Here is a 19,591-nt window from a genome sequence, read left to right on the forward strand (position 1 = left end):
AACTTTTTCATCTGTTCGGATTTCGTAGCTGAAAGTCTAGTGATCCGAAAATTATAGGGATTAAAACTTACCTTTTCAAAAATTTCAGCCAAAAAAAAGGCTCCCGAAAATTCTAGGTGACCTTTGTAGGGTAAAAATCCGTTAAAAGTAGGCAATTATACCATCTTAAAGATGTTCGAAAATCCTAGGAGAGACAGGCAAACAAGAAATTTTACAACAAGTGTTCCGAAAATTCTAGATCTCAAATTGTCTTACGAACAGATATTTTCCGAAAATTGACGTTGGCTGCCCCTGATTTAAGTCATTCAAATAAGCATCAAAGACTGATTAGAGAAAAATACTAAAAAAATAAAAGATGACACAAACATCGTCAAATTAAACATCAAAAACCTTCACAAAGCCGTCATTCCGCAACTGAAAATAAGTCCATGGAAAGTCTCAAAAATCGGTCATCCAGTATATATTTCTTAATCAAAACTGCATGTTCTCGGTGTACCTCGTTGATGTCAAAATAGTCAAAATAGAAATTGACGTTTAAAATTCATCCCATCCTGTGTGCTGTGTTGGTAACATCGATCGACTTGTTGTCAACCTAAAGAAATTTTTTACCTTTAAAAGGAAAGGTCTCTTGAAGCACACTGTTGATAATGAAGTGTCCGGATTAGAGAGGTTGACTTTCTATAAAAATCAGTTGATTGGGCAAGAAAAAGTGTCCGTTGTCCACATTAACGCGTATGGGTGTCTGTATTAAGCGCTGAATTTGGAGAAAATGTATAAGGGATTTTCCCAGGGACAAAGAAAGCTGTCCTTTATTACGAGAGGTTCGTATTTCACTCGCCAAGTTTCAGTTTGTGAGTTGCAACCTTACTCTCGCCATCATTTGGCAAATGAATACGCTCCGGCACAAACTGCCAAAATTGCGTTCAGCCATCTTAAGTTTTCTGGTAAACTGCCCACCTACCCCTCCCCTAACCCAACGTTAATACTAAATTCTTTCTTTGGGCAAAATGTTGGGTTAGGGGAGGGGTAGGTGGGCATTTTCTTAATAACCTTAACTGATCCAAACGTGAAACTCAGAAACTATATCCGAAACTATGGATCAGTACAATTTCATGTTGCAAAAGTTTGCAACACACATATTTCATGTAATACACACAGCGAAGATTTATCTAAACGTATAATAATTGATGACAACGTTATTTTCAATTCCAGATCAAATGGAAAGGAGTCGTTATCAAGGAAAGAAAAAGGTGGAAATTTCGTTTATAGATTTGAAGTAAAACCTTAATTAAGAAGACTCCCTGTATGGTCCCATCGCAATCTACTTTAATATGGGAAGTTAGACCCTTCATTATTTATAGATTTCACTCTCATCGCCACTAGCTGTTATCAAGTGTTCTGCTGCGAAAACTGAATATTGGACTTACAGACTAGGTTCAGAGGTAGTAGAGAAGGCGAGCCCATTTAATTCAATTTTATTAAAAATGTAAATTTTTTTTCTGAGAAAAAATGTAAAAAGGGTTAATATAGGAAATAATAACAAGCAAGAAATAAAAATCATACAAATATTTTCACTAATACATATCTAGCCAGATTTTCGAGATTTGCAACCTTTGTGGTAAACAGAGGGCCAAACGCATACAAGTTTTCAGCATCCGATAAGCTAGAAAATTACATAAGCAAAGGAAAAGAAAAAGAAAAATAGAGATTGAGTTGAAAAAAAAGAAACAGAAGAGAAAAGCCAAAGGTGGTACCCTCAAGAGAACTATTTTGATTAAAATAATAAAGATTACAAAGCCGAATAAATGCAGTTTTTTTAAGTTTGACTTCATTTATATCACTGAATATCACTAATTAGTAAAGATGAAAAGGAAGAAGAGGAAAGAGAAAAAGAGGGAAAGAAGGAGACAGTTGAAAGAGGTAGGTACTAAACAAAAACAATGATTTCTTTTTAAATGCCACGAAAAAAAATTTCGACGATGAAAATTCAGTCGTGAATGGAATGCATAGAATGATAAGGCAAACTGAATTTGTTTGCTCTGTTATGTTTTGTTATATCATAGTTTTTTCCATGTTGTTGTTTACTATTTGGGGAAAAAAGAATATCATTCATTACGAAAAGTGCTTTATTACAGAGGTTTATTCATTATTTGAGGATTTGCCCTTACGCCACAAACAAATGAGGGATTGCAAATGCAGTTTGTATCTTGTGGGTCGCTATAAGCTGGGTGGATCAGAAATCTGAAACTACAGATGATCAGTTCTCAAGTGTTTGCACTGTTTTTCAAATCCGTGTAGGATTAAGGTAGATAGAAGACCGCAAGCGCTGAGTTCACGCAGTCCCATCGAAATGACCGAATGTACTATATATTTTTAAAACTGCGTCACCTTAACGTTACAAACTCGCGAGGTAAGAATATAAGCGAGAAAAAGTATACAACAAAGAAAAAGCAGCTCAGCGTCAACCTCAGCTCCTCCTCGGGCGCTTCGTTTTTCGCAAGGTAGAGGCGAGCGACTGAGGCAGGCTCAGCGTAGAGTAGACCTGGACCATCTATATGGAAGGTCGGCTCGTCCTAGACCACTGCGCCACGCTCGCAACAATAACTTTAAGTGGGAAAAGTAATATATTTAAAGGGTTATTTCCGCGAAATTCTGCCGGTAGACGCTGTTTTTATTATGAATTCAAAGATATATTTGAGGAAAATTAGTCAGGATAATCATTTGTTATTGTTGTTGCTGTTCACTTCTCCGCCCTCCGTTTCCCTGGAATTTTTTTTTTGTTGATTCATCCGAACGGGATATCCATTACACGACATCTCCGACATCTCTTCGTCGGTGGATTTGTCCAGTTGTTTGTCAGAAAACACTCTTACGACAGTGTTTTACATAAGCAGAATCACGTTCACAGACCTCAAATTTAGAGTAATTGTAAAAGCGGTTTTAGACTGCCTTTCCTTCATATTTCATTCTTCTTTCGCACAAGCAAATGCATATTTTTGGAATTGGAGTAACTCATTGGAAAACAAGGGCAGCTACTTGTTTCTTTTTACGTTCTCCTTTTTGTATTAACCGATTTCTACTGGAATTATTTCGCAGATGGGACACCAGGACGATACAAGTCTGAACAGGACAAAAAGAAGAAAGTTAAAGGCAAGGGTAAGACACGGGTCCTCGTTCGGCTCAATCATTATTATCACTGCGAATCTGTCCATGTAGCCCGGGGAAGGTACTTTAGTAATGCGCCGCTGGGAGCCTGGGAACCTTAGCCAATATCAGACCTGTTTCAGTGGAATTTTTATGCGCTTTTGAGTATTTTTATAGAAAAAGCGCAATATAAGTATTAAATATTACTAATATTATTAATTTTGCTACCCTTTACAATGTACTAGACCCTATATCATATTAACCTGCGATGAAGTATTCTTTATGGGGACTTGCGGAATTAACAGAGTAAATCGCACATCGTTGTGATGACTATAGTGATCTCTATTTAGTCAGTTAGCTACAATCATCTGTATTTTTTGCCCAAACAAGATAAGAAGTTCACAAAAGTTTGTTCATTGACTCAAAGACAGTTTGCCCATAATACCAACTAAACTATATAGATATTAACAAACCTGTTTTCCCTATATTTAAGGAGAGAAAATTAGAGAAGAGGTGGGAAGAAAGAAGGAAGAAAGACGAGGAGGAAAGTAAGTCTTCAATCGAGTGCCCTTTTATTTTATATTTTGGCTCATCTCTTTTGCTTCTCAGTTTTAAATCTTTAAACCTTGAGATCAAAATTTGAATTCTCATTTGTTGCCCCTATTCATTTCCTACAGAAGTAGTGGGGAGAAGTTGATAAAATATCAAGCAAATTCATCTTGTGTGATCATGTCCGTAATTCTCATGACCACTCTGTTCCACAAAGCATTGATATTACAAGGAGAAATTTGATGCTGACCGCTTTTAGGGCTTAAAGAGTTAAACTGTGACAAAGAGAACTGAAGTGTTCGCCACTTCTCTTTCATACTGGCTCATTTTTAGTAAACACGAAGCACGCCTCTCAGTGGTGACGGTTTTTGAAACACCGAGTTGTTAGTACTCAAAACATCTATAGTTTGAATAATGTCCTACCGCAACACTATCGTTTCAATGGTGGTTTTCCAGGGAATCATGTTTTAAAGTAGTTCTGGGTCCGCAGTAATTGGCTTTAGCTGTTGCGGTGCCCCTGCCCTAATATTTGTTACGTTCTTATTACTAGTATTTGCATATCTACAGTGTTTTTTTTTTTGTTTCTTCAGGGCAAAGCTAATAAAATAAAATAGAAATAAAGCATTTGTTTGGACCACGTCATTTAAACGCATACCAGTCGCGCAACTAAAGTCCTTGTGACTAGTCAATCATAATTATTATAACTTATCCAAAGTAATTGAAGCACGTTGCTATTTGATGTGCCCATCAGGTCAAATTACTTGTGCACCAATTATAACAAGCTCTCAATATTCCGTTTTGCCGTTAATAAAGTTTGGCAGTCCTTCCCATTGGGATTAGGGCAATTTTCTAGAAGTCACAATGAAGTCAATTCATCCGGGAAGAAACTCTAACACCAATCTTGTCACCTTACCCCGGGGGGGGGGGGGGGGGTACTCCCATACATTACCTATACGGGTATGTGCCGCCCAACGGGGTCGTGAATTTGGAGCTCCTGATTTAGAACGGGGCATCCATTTCAGAGGCGTTTTCTAGAACGGGGTATAATATTTCGAACGCGCGAAAGCTCCAGTTTTGTAAGCAGCCATTTAAAATTATTCAAGGACAGATTGCTTTTAAAAATACGGTTCAATGCGTTAACAAGCAAATTGTTGAACTCTTGTTGCACCCTAGAACGGAGTATTAAAAATTGGCCCATTTCTAGAACGGGGTATCAGTTTCAGGGCGAATTCTAGAACGGGGTATAAAAAATTGGCCCATTTGTAGAACGGGGTATCAATTTTAGGGGGAATTTTTTTTAGAACGGGGTGCCAATTTTGAGTCCCGGGCGGCACATACCCACCCAAAAAATACCCAAGTGCCCCCCCCCCGGGCACCTTACACACCTCAATTGCTCCGGCAGTATTTTATGTCTTAGGTCTTTTACGTACACTTATTTTTAGACCCCATATACAGTTGTATTTCTGATTTCTACTGTATGTAATTAAATTAGCTCCACAAAATAAACTGGGCGCTTTGCTTAACTATGAAACTAAGCCAGCAAGTCATCGTCATCACTCTTCGTCATCAGCGCACGCAATCATCATTTAATCATAAACATTATCTTAATTGTTATTATTATAGTCATTGTTATTTTTATCCTAACTGAACATTAGCGTTGAGCAGTTATTTTGAGACTGTATGCCTAACGATGTTTCTTGAGTATGCACCGATTGTTAAGAGACTTCCATGGTTGTTGTATTATTCATGGTTATATTAAATGCTTTTCTTTTCTTTATATCAGGGAATGCAGCTCGATTTCAATTTTATCGATCCTCCTCGTCTGACGACTGAGATCAACTGTGAGATGTAAATAGTGTAAAAAAAGTAAATAATGTAAATAATTTTTTAAAAAAAACCTGTACATAGTTAAAAAGCACCACTGTAAATAGTAGAAACTAATTGTAAATGATTAAAAAAACACTTTAAGCAGTTGAAAGAAGTTGGCACGTTGAAATTAAAATAAATTCTTGATCAGTTTCCCTCTTTGCCCCTTGATCACTTTAACTTGCTTACGTGCAGTATATATCAACGGAGTATATATATACTGACGTAAATTGAAAAGATCAGTTTAAACGATATCAGCCCTGCAGATTGTCTTTGCAGTTGTAATGATAATTTAAAAATTTGCAAACAAACCAGATAAAGATTTCGAGACTTCAACGGTGGTTTAACCTATGAATGGCCTCTACGTAAGCGCTGTCGTTCACACATGCATCGGAAGCAGGCTAGCTTGGTGAGTTCATTTAACGTGAAAAGAATGTAACATGAAAAAGGGTGCATATAAGCACAAGACGTTATAAGCTAGTGAAGCGCCAGTGAAGATTGCCTTGAAACAGAAAATTTAAATGATGTGTTATCAAACGGTCTGTTTACAAAGTATTAGGAAGATCCCAGCACCAGGAAGATCTTAGAAGGGCGGATGATCCTAGCGCCATAGGTTTTCAGCTTTCGGTTTACATGGCCAAGGGTTTATGGTACTTGTCCCAAGCACTAGGATTTTTATAGTATTATTCGTAACTGAGAGGTAGGAAAATCCTGGTACTAGCATGTAAACTACTTTCGCCAGGAAGATCGTAGTACTAGGGACAAACCACACAAAATGACAGCCGATAACTGGGTGGGCCACTGCCCTCCTCCCTCCTACTCTTTGGCCAGCGAAAATTAAAACTGAAAAGAAAAGAAAACTACAACTTTCTCCTGGAAAATACGGTCAATAATACAACGCAATTCCTCCGGACTAACCGAGTATTAACGTGAGTATGTAAAGGACACTGAAATGCGAAGTTCTTTTCTGTTTAGGAACCCTGTCGTGGCATCCTTTGCACGGCATTCATTTCTCGTGCCTTTACTGCTGGAAACAACAAAGATACAAAATCAGAGAAAGAGAACTAACGAATGGACGATTAAGTGGGAAATTTTTTCTTATAAATGACCTATATAAGCAAAGAATTCACCTGGCGGGGTTGTACTAAAGCGAGATTCTATTTTCTATTTGGGGTAGTTTTCAAAGACTTTGCCGTTACAAAAGTGATCATTTTCTTCAAGTTGATACCAGGTCTCAAATACATAAGATTTGAGCGGGAATTTCTTGTGTGGATAGTTGTATCTACATTGAACTGCAGTATGCGAAGTTTAGTTCGGTTTAGCTTTAATGTTAACCAGCAAGTAAATAAGACACTGCATTGCTGTTTGCTGAAGAGTTATATATGTATTTATTAAACAAGTTTTTTTTTCTTGTTTGCATTTCTTTGTGTTTTATTTATTGAACTAGGTCTTTCTCGGTTTTTCTTCAGTCTTGGAATTAATTTGTTAAATGTATTCAGTTTTTTTGTGAGTGATTCTTGATCAACTTTAACCGAGCTGCCCCAGTTGTTCAAAAGCGGGATAGCGCTATCCAGCGGATAAATCACTATCCAGCGGATAAGTGTAAGGGAAACCATTTGCCCTATCCGTTGGATAGAGATATATCTAGCAGACAGCACTATCCACCTACTAAACAACTGGGGCCTGGTTAATAAACTCTAACACTCTTTAAATCCACGTTTACGTCAAACGACAAACGCAAATTTGTACCGCGTGACCAAGTTTCTCCAATTTTCTTGTCCTTTACTGTTCATTATTTCTACAAATAAATTATTGTGAGCATGTTTTATCTGCTTATTTTCTATTTTGAAATTTTCAACTTGATATGTCCCCACCCACTAGTCCCTAGGAGCTACTTTTTAGTACATTTAGCGCTGATTTTTTGACCGGGAAAACATTCATGTGCCCGCGAGACTGAGCACCCCAGCAAAACCCTTGCTTTCACTAAAAACCGCTGGACTCCCACCTGGTTGAGGTCATGTCAAAAGCTCCGGAAATTTCGGTCCAAGCGTAAATGAAACGGTTAGGTCCAGGTGGAAATTTTTCGGTCAAAGTGGTACTCTTTGACCGCTCGGTCCGGCCCGACCGAAAATTGCCATTCCATTTTCAAAAATTCTCGTTTCCAGTCCTATTTTGCTAAGCAGTAGTCAAAATCTCGGTCGAAATGTAAATGGATCGCTTGATTCGATTGGGAACTTTCCATTTTCCCTTGATAATCCCACTGGTTTCTAACTGGTTGTTTTGGCAAAATGGAAAGCACCCCTCCCTCCCCTTCCCCGTCTTCCGATGATTTGGCGCGCTTTTTTTGGCGTTAACATTTTACCGCTGATCAAAATTTCCGTGTATTCCTAGAAGATCAACGATGACGGAGTCCATCACGGCTATTCTCGCTTGGAAATAAACCACAGTCGGTTCTAAACTCTTTATTGTGGCTTTAAAGGTAAAAACTACACAGAAGTTGTTGACAGTACGTCCATGTACGTCCCTTTGATATTTTGGGTGATAAGTTTTGTTTGGAATCACATTCTACTCATGCAATATGTTACAGGTTGTTGGTATCAAACCGACCAGATTTACAAGATTTAGAAGAAATTAATATGCGATTCCTTTTGCCTGAGAGTGACGCTAAAGTCTTAATACAGAAAGCTTAACTACTGTCAACTTGGACCAAAGCAACTCCATACGTTAAGTACCGCAGGTGAGCCACAATTTTCAAACAGTTAATTCGCTAATGACAAATGGGCATAAGCTTGAATGACCACAGGCAGCCCATGCTCAATTTAGTATACTATAAGCAATTAACAGGGGTCTTTTTTGCATGAGCAACTGTTGAACAAGCCATCAAAATGGCGCATCTCAAGGCTATCATTGCAATTATTTTATTTTGCTTGTTGGTCGTGGCGAAACTGCTCGTGATTTAACAAAATGTGTAGTTTGCAAAAAAACTCTAACATGGTCTTAACAAAAGCAAAGTAGGCCGGCTTTAACATACCATGAGCTACTATCAAATTTCATCTCCTGACTTAACCTTGACGACAGCATTGGCAACCTTATATGTAGTCCTTGTAGGATTTTGCACTGACCTCATCAAAGTCTAAACAAAGTGCCGAATTTTGTTGATGTAAATAAACACTTTCACTTTTCTTTGTTTTGAAATGGGAAAGGAACACAAATATTAAAAAAAAAAACATAGCAAATTTCAGCAAGTGGGTTCGAAGGTACGCAAAAGCCGGGTGTTCAGTTCAGCAGTGAATTATTATAGTGTTCTACAATTTTCCCAGCACTTTAAAGCTACAAAATTAAGGGTACACAAGACGTAGATTAGTTACCTGGTGAGATGTTGGTGGTAGTCACTCTGTATGTCTCGAACAATAAAAAAAATGAATATCAATAAGACACAGTCAAAACTGCATTCAATAGGACCGAAATTAAAGTCAAATCTTGTGGACGATTTTGATGAAACAAAGGGTTAGGTTTCCCAAGAAGTACAGTAAACATGTGATGCCGACCATAAGTTAACAATTATCAGAGCTGTCAAGTTCTGGCGAAAAGCAAATTCCTGTAAAAGATGCGTTACAATGTTAGTCGACACAACAACAAGAAGTTCTACAATTTTCCGATAAACAAACTTTGTATCACTAAAATACTTAAGGGAACAACTTTCTATTCCAACTGATAACGGCATGGCAGTCGCCCACCCAGCGGGGTACTCGGGATTTCAAGTGGCAGGGAAAATCAAAGGATTTTTTGGGGGTTGGAATTTTCGATTCTGGGATTTTTTTGGGGACGAAAATTTGGCAAGCATATTTTGGGTAGCTTGATTTGAATAGGGATTTTTTGGGGGTATTAAAAAGAATCGGTAGTGCCCTGGCTGCGTAGTTCTGCGAATAAAGTACAAACAAACATGTTTTGCTGTTGTTTAATAGTTAACTTAGGTGTCGCTTTACATTGCACGTGTTATACAACAGTCTGCATTGTTATGTGGGGAAGGATATATTCAGATGGTATGATGAATAAACAAACACCAGTGTTCAATTTCCAATGTTTTTCTTGGTGTTATAGCATTACCCCTTTCTGGAACTTTCAAGGGCCAAAAAATCGGCATTGGATTTTTTGGAGGTTAATTTTCAGTCCAGGGATTTTTTTGGGTTTTGCTGGAAGCCCTAAGGATTTTTTTGGGTCTTGACTTTTGGCTCCATTCGATCATCCCCGTCACTTGAAATCCTGAGTACCCCCCCTGAGGTCGCCCACTAATGGTTATTAATCCACTCCTGAAATATGGCTAATCAGCTATCCAAATTTTCAAATTGTTGACAGAAATCCTCCATGGCATTGAGAAACTAATTTACATGGATTCCGATTTATAGACAAATACTAAGTAAGGAACATTCTGCTCAATAGCTTCCCATCAGCAATACATTCTATGCCAAACTTTGCGGTTCTCGAAGGGGAATAAGACGTGAGTCGAGCGCGAACAACAACAAGCAGCCATGTTCCTGTCAGACATCCACTTTAAATCACCAGATCTTAACTTATTTTGTACAACAAAGGTCTTTCCTAAGTTCCTGCTACCATTTGAATCTCAAGCAAACTTTCAAAGTGAAGAATTTGGTTCCTATGACTATACACCATGGTCGCTGTGACTGGTTGCATGCTCTTTATCAAGTCTTAGTGCGCATGCTCATGCAAAAAAGACCCCTGTTTAGGCAATATTATATTATAATAATAGAGAGCTTTAAATTCTCGGTAAAGAACAACTACGAGTACGAAATTTCACTTAAAGTTTTTTCACATACTCACATTTAATAAACACCCGGAATAGCTAGCCTCCCTGCAGACGTCCTTTGGGGTTCGTTTGTCATGCATTCATTGAATGCGTGACAAACGAACCCCAAAGGACGTCTGCGGGGAGGCTACCTGAGTAGCTTCATTGTACATCTTTTTCTTCACCAAACAAATAAGCACTGTTATGTATTGGTCAAATTGAAGCTTCAACATCCCCCCCCCACCAGGGCAACCCCCTGGGCATTTGACTTTTTTGAAAATTATTGTTAAAACTCTCCCCTACCCTGGCCAAAATGCCGTTCAAATGCCCCACACTAGGGTCCATTCAGGTGATCAAATGCCCCCACCCCGGGGACATTTCACAGGCACATAAATGACAGAAGGATGGCAGAAATGCCTTAAGTTGTCGAAAAAAATCTTTATATAAATATGCAAATAATTTGCATTCAATATAACAAAAACTGAGAAACTCTGTTAGCGTATATACTACGAACAAAAGTTTCATGCAAAGCAACGGAAATCGCTGCTACAAGGTCACTGAATGCTCAGCTTTTCTTCGTGTGTCATGCCTTTAAAAAAAATCCCACTTATTGAGATAACTATATCATGACCATTTCACTGAACTGCATCATCACTCACCTTATTAATTAACATACTTGCGGCAGGTCAAAGTAATTGACCTCTGTTGAGCTTTTTATTGTTGAATTGAATCGCTGGTATAGGTATTTTATTTCATTGTAAACACAACTCAATACATTCATATATTCAAAACCTTGAACCCAAAATTAAAAATCTTAAAATTTAAATACCTTCAAATACGGCACATTAGGCTTGTTTAAGCCCTTTCCTCGTAACCAATTGGCCGCAAAGGCACAATCTTTTCCATGAAAATCCTCTAACACCGCGTCCCCCATGATTGTTCGCCATGCCAGAGATTTCACGTGAAGTCAATAGGGCAGTTCAAATTCCCCACCCCCTGGAAGACTCTGATAATCAAATTCCCTCCTCTGCGGGACGGCAAAGGTTTCAAATGCCCAGGGTATGCCCAGGAGGGGGGGGGGGATGTTGAAGCTTTGATTTGACGGATACATTATCTTTATTGAATGAGCTTAGGCTATCTCCCAGCCACAAAATAATACAACCCATGACACTTTATAGATTGAGTCCACAAACTCGACACTGTTGCAAAAACCTGTAGTAGAATGACGACAACTATCACATTTTCCTGCCAAAATGACACTGGTTCACACGAGCGCACTACTTACATGTAGTATTGAGGACATCTCATAGTCATTCTTGTCTTAGAATCTAAGGGTCTCTAATAACAAGAACATGTGTGAGGTGTTGTGTTACAAGGTCGTTCAACAGAAGGATTGTAAGGGCTCGCAAACATGTGAGGTGTTGTGTGACAACAGTTGGTTGGTATGGGATCACAACTTCTTAAATTAACAAAATGAAATAACATTAATTTTTGAATAAAAGCTACCGTATTTTTTCACTCATAAGGCGCAGCAGTTTTTCAACAAAAGTTTGCTTGATGGCACTAAATCTGTTTTAATTTTGAGGTGCATCTTATAACCAAGTATCTTTGGGTAACAAAACAAAATTGAGTCCAATTCTTGACTCTAAAAGCTCTAGCTGCTTATCTTCTTCTTTGTCATCGGTTTTCAAAGACTTCTACATCTTCTAAACAGGGCTTTTGCAAGCAACACGGACAAACCTCCTTGGAATGTTCCGATAGCATGCCTGTTAACAAAAATGAACCTCACTAGAGTATCCAGCAGCAGTTATCGGCCCAGAATTCAAATTAGCGGTTGTTTAGTAAGCAGTCGAAGACTTAATGATAACTACAACAATCAGGTGGAAAATTTGGTGAGTTTGTTCCCTGCATTACGTTGTTTACTTGTTCTGAAAGTGCGGTTGTGTCCACTATTTTATTTTGGTTCAAAGGTTGCTATCGAACTTTGTGCACCGAGAAGGTGGCCTCATACAAAATTAATTTTAATTTTATCAGCATCACAGAGTATTTCACTCACTGCTGTGAGGCCACCCTCTCTGGAGCTTAAAATATTCAGTGATATTTTTTACCTCTGCGTCCTGCATCCCTGATGCATAAAAATCCCTTAAGATACAAAATAATTCATGGCATGCGTCCCGTAGGATGCAAAGAATGATCAATCGATCAATCTTAAGATTTTTTGGTAGAATTTGTTGTTCGTGTCATTTCTGTGATGACTGTATTTTAATTTCAGTAAACTGTAATAAAGAGTTTTGGTGTCTGTTCCCAGATTAACTGTCTAGTTACATAAAGGCCTAAGTATTTTCAATTTAGGACTGCTTTTTTTTTTTAACTGGACTCATTGGTTATGGACAGGCACCAATGATTTTTCACAAAATGTCTCCCAGGACTCACCATAACTGTTTGTAACAAAATCTCTGGGTATTTTTTACCTCACCTACATTTAAAAGCCCACCGCTTTTTTCAGAAATTTTGAACTATTATATCGACCAGGGATTAAATTTGTCAAAAATATTTGGAATTTAAAATGGGCTTGAATAACAGGCCCAAGAATTTGAACGATTTTCTTGCTTACTGTCAGGTGTTTGCATTCATGAGGAGTGACGAAATGGCTCTGTTTTTTGACATGTGGTAATTCTTTAGCCAGGTTAGTTTTTGTTATTTCTATTCAATTGTGTATTGCAACCTTTTTTTGTTGGTTTGTTTGTTTTTTTGCATTTGCTTTAGAAGTAATGAATATTTTTGAATGATTGTTAGTATTAAACATTGAAAATCACACTGGAATTGACGGGTTTGTAGGGCTGAAACTTTGCGGTTCGCCAGGTGGCCAGTGGTGACTTAAAATGTAGCCGGGCATGAAAAACTGTGATTGACCATGGACTACGTTGAAAAAAATATTAATTGGAATTCAGCCCGATGTAAGCTTACATCACAACTTGCAAGTACAAACTTAAAATATAAATAAAATGACAAGTTGTTTAGTTGGACTACCTTTCTTTCTTTGCGCTGAATCTAATTTCTCCGAGTCCTATGAGCATTTTATAGTTTTGAATAGAAAAAGATTAAACCCTAAATAATTCTAAACCAATCCGTGAGATGCTATTTTGATTTTTTTCACATGACTCAAGTCTTACCCATAGTATCTTGCTGTCTGCTTTTGTCACTGCGGATTCCTTGGCTCCCATGTGTGAACAGCTTTGGAAGTCAACTGGAAAAGACTGGCAAAATGTGAAAATGTCTCTCTAAATGTGGGCCCCCTCACATTAAAATAACACCAGATAAGGAAGATGCGCAGGAATCGAACAGTAGTTACGAAAAAAAAAAAGATCACAAACATTTCAAAACAGTTAGACAAAAGGGAGACCATGGCTGAAAATCCATTTAACGCACATTCCTCTTTCCCTTGAATAAACTGAAAATCCAGGGCCACTTAATGTTGAACTGGGCGACCAAGAAAGTTTCAGCCCTGGGTTTGGCTGATAGTCAAATTTTGACCATAGTCATGGGTGAACCCCTTTGAAGAAATGCCAATTTTTCAACTAACTTAAAATGACAGTTTTGTGGTTTTGTTTCCTGTCTGAAACATCATCAAACTATTTATCTAAGCGTTTTGAAAAGAAAAACAACTTTTGAAGAAAATGCCAATTTTTGACCAAAACCATGGGTTAACCCCTTTGGAAAAATGGCAATTTTTCAACTAAGTTAAAATGAAGTTTTTATGGTCTAAAAACCCTTGTTTCCTATTTAAAACATCTTAAACTATACATCTTGGTGTTTTAAAAACAAAAAACAACTTTTGAGGCAAAATGACAATTTTTGACCAAAACCATGGGTTATAAACCCATAACCCCTTTGGAAAAATGCCACTTTTTCAACTAAGTTGCCCAGGCAATTAAAAAAGGAAAGGGCCATAATGGCCCTTCAACGCTTTTGGTGGGGGCCATCTCTCGATCTTTTGCGGGATTTGGGCAATGGCGCGCTCTGGCTGGAACACTGGGTCTAAAAAGCCTTCTTTGCTATTTAAAACATCATCAAAATATATATTTTGGCGTTTTGGAAAGAAACACTTCTTTTCAAGAAAATGCCAATTTTTCACAAAAACCAAGGGTTCACCACAATGGCAAAATGGCAATTTTTCGACTAAGTGAAAATGACATTCTTATGGCCTAAAAAGCCTTGTTTTCTATTTAAAACAGCATCAAACTATTTATCTTGGTATTTTGGAAAGAAAAACAACTTTTGAAGAAAATGCCAATTTTTATGCCAGAACCTTGGGATAACCCTTTTGGAAAAATGCCAAGTTTTCGACTAAGGTAAACTCGCATTTTTGTGGTCTAAAAAGCCTTGTTTCCTATTTAAAACATCATCAAACTATCTATCTTGGGGTTTTGAATAGAAAAACTTCTTTTGAAGAAAATGCCAAGGTTTGAAAAAAACCATGGGTTAACCCCTTTTGAAAAATGCAAACATTGCGACTAAGATAAAATCACATTTTTGTAGTCTAAAAAGCCTTTTTCCTATTCAAAACATCATCAAACTATATATCTTTGCATTTTGAAAAAGGAAAACAACTTTTGAAGAAAATGCCAATTTTTGACCAAACCGGTGGGATAATCCCTTTGGAAAAATGGCAAGTTTTCGACTAAGTTAAAATGACATTTTTATGGTCTAAAAAGCCTTGTTTTTTATTTAAAACATGATCATACTAGATATCCTGGTGTTTTGAAAAGAAAAGAAACTTTTAAAGAAAATGCCAATTTTTGACCGAAACTGTGGGATAATCCCTTTGGAAAAATGGCAAGTTTTCGACTAAGTTAAAATGACATTTTTATGGTCTAAAAAGCCTTGTTTTTTATTTAAAACATGATCATACTAGATATCCTGGTGTTTTGAAAAGAAAAGAAACTTTTAAAGAAAATGCCAATTTTTGACCGAAACTGTGGGTTAACCCCTTTGGAAAAATGGTAATTTTTCGACTAAGTTAAAATGACCATTTTATGGTCTAAAAAGCTGTGTTTTCTTTTTAAAACATCATCAAACTATATATTTTGGCATTTTCAAAAGAAAAACAACTTCTGAAGAACATGCCAATTCCCTTTGGAAAAATGCCAATTTTTCGACTAAGATAAAATCACATTTTTGTGCTCTTAAAAGCCTTGTTTCCTACTTAAAACATCATCAAACTTTATATCTTGGCATTTTGAAAAGAAAAACTTTTTTTGAAGAAAATGCCAATTTTTGACAAAAATCCAAGGGTTAACCCCTTTAGCAAAATGGCAATTTTTCGACTAAGTTAAAATGATATTTTTATGGTCTAAAAAGCCTTGTTTTCTATTTAAAACATCATCAAACTATATATCTTGGCATTTTTAAAAGAAAAACAACTTTTCAGGAAAATGCCAATTTTTGACCAAACCCATGAGTTAACCCCTTTGGAAAATGAAACAAAACTGAATGCAAGGCTGGCACTACAGCAAAGGGCTGGTTTATTATAAGGTAATATTTTGGCTAACAAAATTAGCCTTTCTCATGGCCAGGGCTATACCCCTTTGGAGAAAAGCCACTTTTTTGAGTAAGTTGAAATGACATTTTTATGGTCTGAAAAGCCTCGTTTTCTATTTAAAACAGCATCAAACTATTTATCTTGGCGTTTTGAAAAGAAAAGCAACTTTTGAAGAAAATGCCAATTTTTGACTAAAACCGTGGGTTAACCCATTTGGAAAAATGCAAATTTTTCGACTAAGTTGAAATGACATTTTTTTGGTCTAAAAGGTTTTTGTTTTCTATTTAAAGACATCATCAAACTATATATAATGGCATTTTCAAAAGTAAAAGAACTTTTGAAGAAAATGCCAATTTTTGACCAAAACTGGGTGAATGCCACTTTTTCGACTAAGTTAAAATGGCATTTTTATGGTCTTAAAAGCTTTGTTTTCTATATGAAACAGCATCAAACTATAAAACTTGGCTTTTAAAGAGAAAAAGAAGAAGCCACAATTTTCATTCAGAGATTGGAAGTGGTGTGCATGTTTCTTGCTTGGTTCATTTGCTGACTTTTAAAATAAGTACAAGAATGTTTTTGATGATTGATAACATCTTTCACAAACACCACTTCATTTCAGCAGATTGTAAATGGGTGTCAGTAAAATGCGGGGTCAGGGTTTTAAAAAGGATTTTGTTTTAGGGTTATGTTAGGGCTAGGGTTAGTGTTAACCCTAGCCCTAACGCTAATCCTAATACAGCATTCTTAAAAAAATAGACCCCATCCCTGCATTTTACTGACACCCACTGTAACTACACTATCCTTTCATAACCAAATTAGTACTCCCACAACTACCTCACTGAAACACCTATAACCACTTTTACCTTCCAAAAAAATATTTTTTGTTACTTTACATGTATATCGAATTCTGTAAGAAACCATTTGCACTGATTAACAAACTACAGCCATTGTCTTACAAATCCATGCCAATATAACTCCATGCCTTCCACGTCACACATCTCAACCAACCCCTAAAATATACAATGCCACTACACTACTCACACATCCCTAATTATATGCTTAAAAACTTCACGTATGCTTAGTACAATGACCCCCAAATACACTCTCCCACAGTGTCTCGTTTCTCATGTGTTTGAATTTCATAAACAGGGGACTCCCGGAGAAAATTGAGTTCCAGGCTGATAACTGTTGCTGGATACTCTTGTGAGGTTCATTTTTTAAGATCACTCAGATCATGGTAGATCAAATGAACCAGTGAATTTTTGTTCAGAGTGGAGTCGTCAGTTTATTTGATGTACCATCCTGTTCCAGATCATCGCTAAGGAACCCACTCTTAATCTACATGACACGAGAGATCAGCAAACGTAGAACCAGTCAACCTATAAACCAGTAATTATGGAAACCACAAACTCATACTAACTGTTCTTCCTTATTTGTAGTGTTCAACTACAAAAGCAGTCCTGATGCCTGCCCATTTTGCTGTGGTGTCAACCTGCAAATCGAAGGAACCTACCATCCAAAACCAGGATCCTAGAAAACTCAACACATCAACTCAGTCAGTACTCATCCTGACTGTTTTTCACTTTGTTCTCCTCTTCACTTGTTGTTATCATGGAACCACTACTGATAATATGGCTATCATTATCACTCTTACACAAATCCTTGAAGCAACACAGTTTACAGCAGTCAACATGCAGCAGATTTATAAGTGGGATTAAGAGACTCTTGATCAGTGGCGGTTGTTGTTTTCTCATTTTCAGTACACTAAGCCATAGAACATTGATTTGAATTTAAATATAGACACTCTGTACTAATAAGTCTTGTTATCATATTTCATATATCATTTATTTATTAGAAGGAGTGTGGTGGCAAGATTTCGCGCCTGTCATGTAGCGAAAGCAGAGCTAGCATGGAGGCCGAGCCACTTTTGTATTTTTCCTCCAGCAAGTATCCTGGATTTGTCGATCAGGTATGTGCCTTAATTCAATTTTTTGGATAAATAATTATTACTGTCTAGTAACTTTCCTTGAGAATTAACATTACGTGGTTTTCAAGTTGAAAAAAGCAGAAAGCATAACAAGAGTGACTTCTTAAACAAGTATTTGGTGATACATTGTGATGCTGATTGCTCTCTGGACCTCCCATACAGTCGACTCTCTCTTAACGGACACCTCTATAAGACGGACACCTAGAGTTGGTCCCTGCCTTTGTTTATTCCCTTTATTTGACTCTTTATAAGAGTGACATCTCTCTAAGACGGACACTTAGGGCCGGTCCCAAAGGTGTCCGTCTTGCAGAGAGTTGACTGTATACCTGATTCGATAAAAATAGCTGCCTCGTACTTATCATCTGAAAAAGCCAATTTTGAACTCTCTGGACCTCCTAAACACCTGATTTAATTATAACATATCCAGCACTCAGTCAGTTCTCATTCTGACTCTTCCTCTTCACTTGTTGTGATCATGGATCCACAACTGCATCCCTGATGCCTGCCCCATACATTCTAGATATCTGACAGGCAAGTTGTGGAAGATACTACTTGTATGAAATTGGATTCCTTATGGTGGCTGGATGCTTGTGTATGGCCGGATTCCAATGAAAGCTGAACTTGTGTAAAGTGTAGTGGTGTTATGTGGCCAATGAACTGTTTCGGCAGAAACCGGTGTCACTTAATCTACATAACACAAGAGATCAGAGATCATAGAACCGGTCAACCAATAAACCAGTAAGTATGGAAACCAGAAACTCATATTAACTGTTCTTCCCTATTTATCATCTAAAAAAAACAATTTTGTGCTGTCTTGACCTCCTAAACACCTGATTTCATAACACCCACTCAGTCAGTTCTCATACTGATTTGTCCTCTTCACTTGTTGTGATCATGGATCCACAACAGCAATCCCTGATGCCTGCCCCATACATTCCAGATATCCGACTGGAAACTTGTGGAAGATACTACTTGTATGAAATCGGATTCCTCATGGTGGCTGGATGCTTGTGTATGGCCAGATTCCAATGAAAGCTGAACTTGTGGAAGGTGTAGTGGTGTTATGTGGCCGATGAACTGTTTCGGCAGAAACCGGTGTCACTTAATCTACATAACACAAGAGATCAGAGATCATAGAACCGGTCAACCAATAAACCAGTAAGTATGGAAACCAGAAACTCATACTAACTGTTTTTCCCTATTCATCATCTATTTATCACCTAAAAATGCCGATTTTGAGCTCTCTGGACCTCCTAAACACCTGATTTAATAACACACCCACTCAGTCAGTTCTCATACTGACTTGTCCTCTTCACTTGTTGTGATCATGGATCCACAACTGCATCCCTGATGCCTGTCCCATACGTTCCAGATGTCCGACTGGAAACTTGTGGAAGACAATACTTGTATGAAATTGGATTCCTTATGGTGGCTGGATGCTTGTGTATGGCCGGATTCCAATGAAAGCTGAACTTGTGGAAAGTGTAGTGGTGTTATGTGGCCGATGAACTGTTTCGGCAGAAACTGGTGTCACTTAATCTACATAACACAAGAGATCAGAGATCATAGAACTGGTCATCTAATAAACCAGTAAGTATGGAAACCAGAAACTCATATTAACTGTTCTTCCCTGTTTATCATCTATTTATCATCTAAAAAAGCCAATTTTGTGCTGTCTTGACCTCCTAAACACCTGATT

At 37.5% G+C, this 19,591-nt stretch overlaps 1 protein-coding gene across 1 annotated transcript in view; it reads right to left on the minus strand.

The window, feature by feature from the left end:
• Positions 1 to 2,261: 2,261 nt before the first annotated feature.
• Positions 2,262 to 19,591, minus strand: part of LOC140924093 (band 3 anion transport protein-like) — a 59,500-nt gene continuing 42,170 nt past the window's right edge. Inside the window, exon 16 of the mRNA XM_073374092.1 lies at positions 2,262 to 2,272. The gene's annotated coding sequence lies outside the window, so the exon portion shown is untranslated. The remainder of the gene's footprint in view (positions 2,273 to 19,591) is intronic.

This window comes from Porites lutea, chromosome 14, assembly GCF_958299795.1.
Source record: "Porites lutea chromosome 14, jaPorLute2.1, whole genome shotgun sequence".
In the NCBI taxonomy this organism is placed as follows: domain Eukaryota; kingdom Metazoa; phylum Cnidaria; class Anthozoa; order Scleractinia; family Poritidae; genus Porites; species Porites lutea.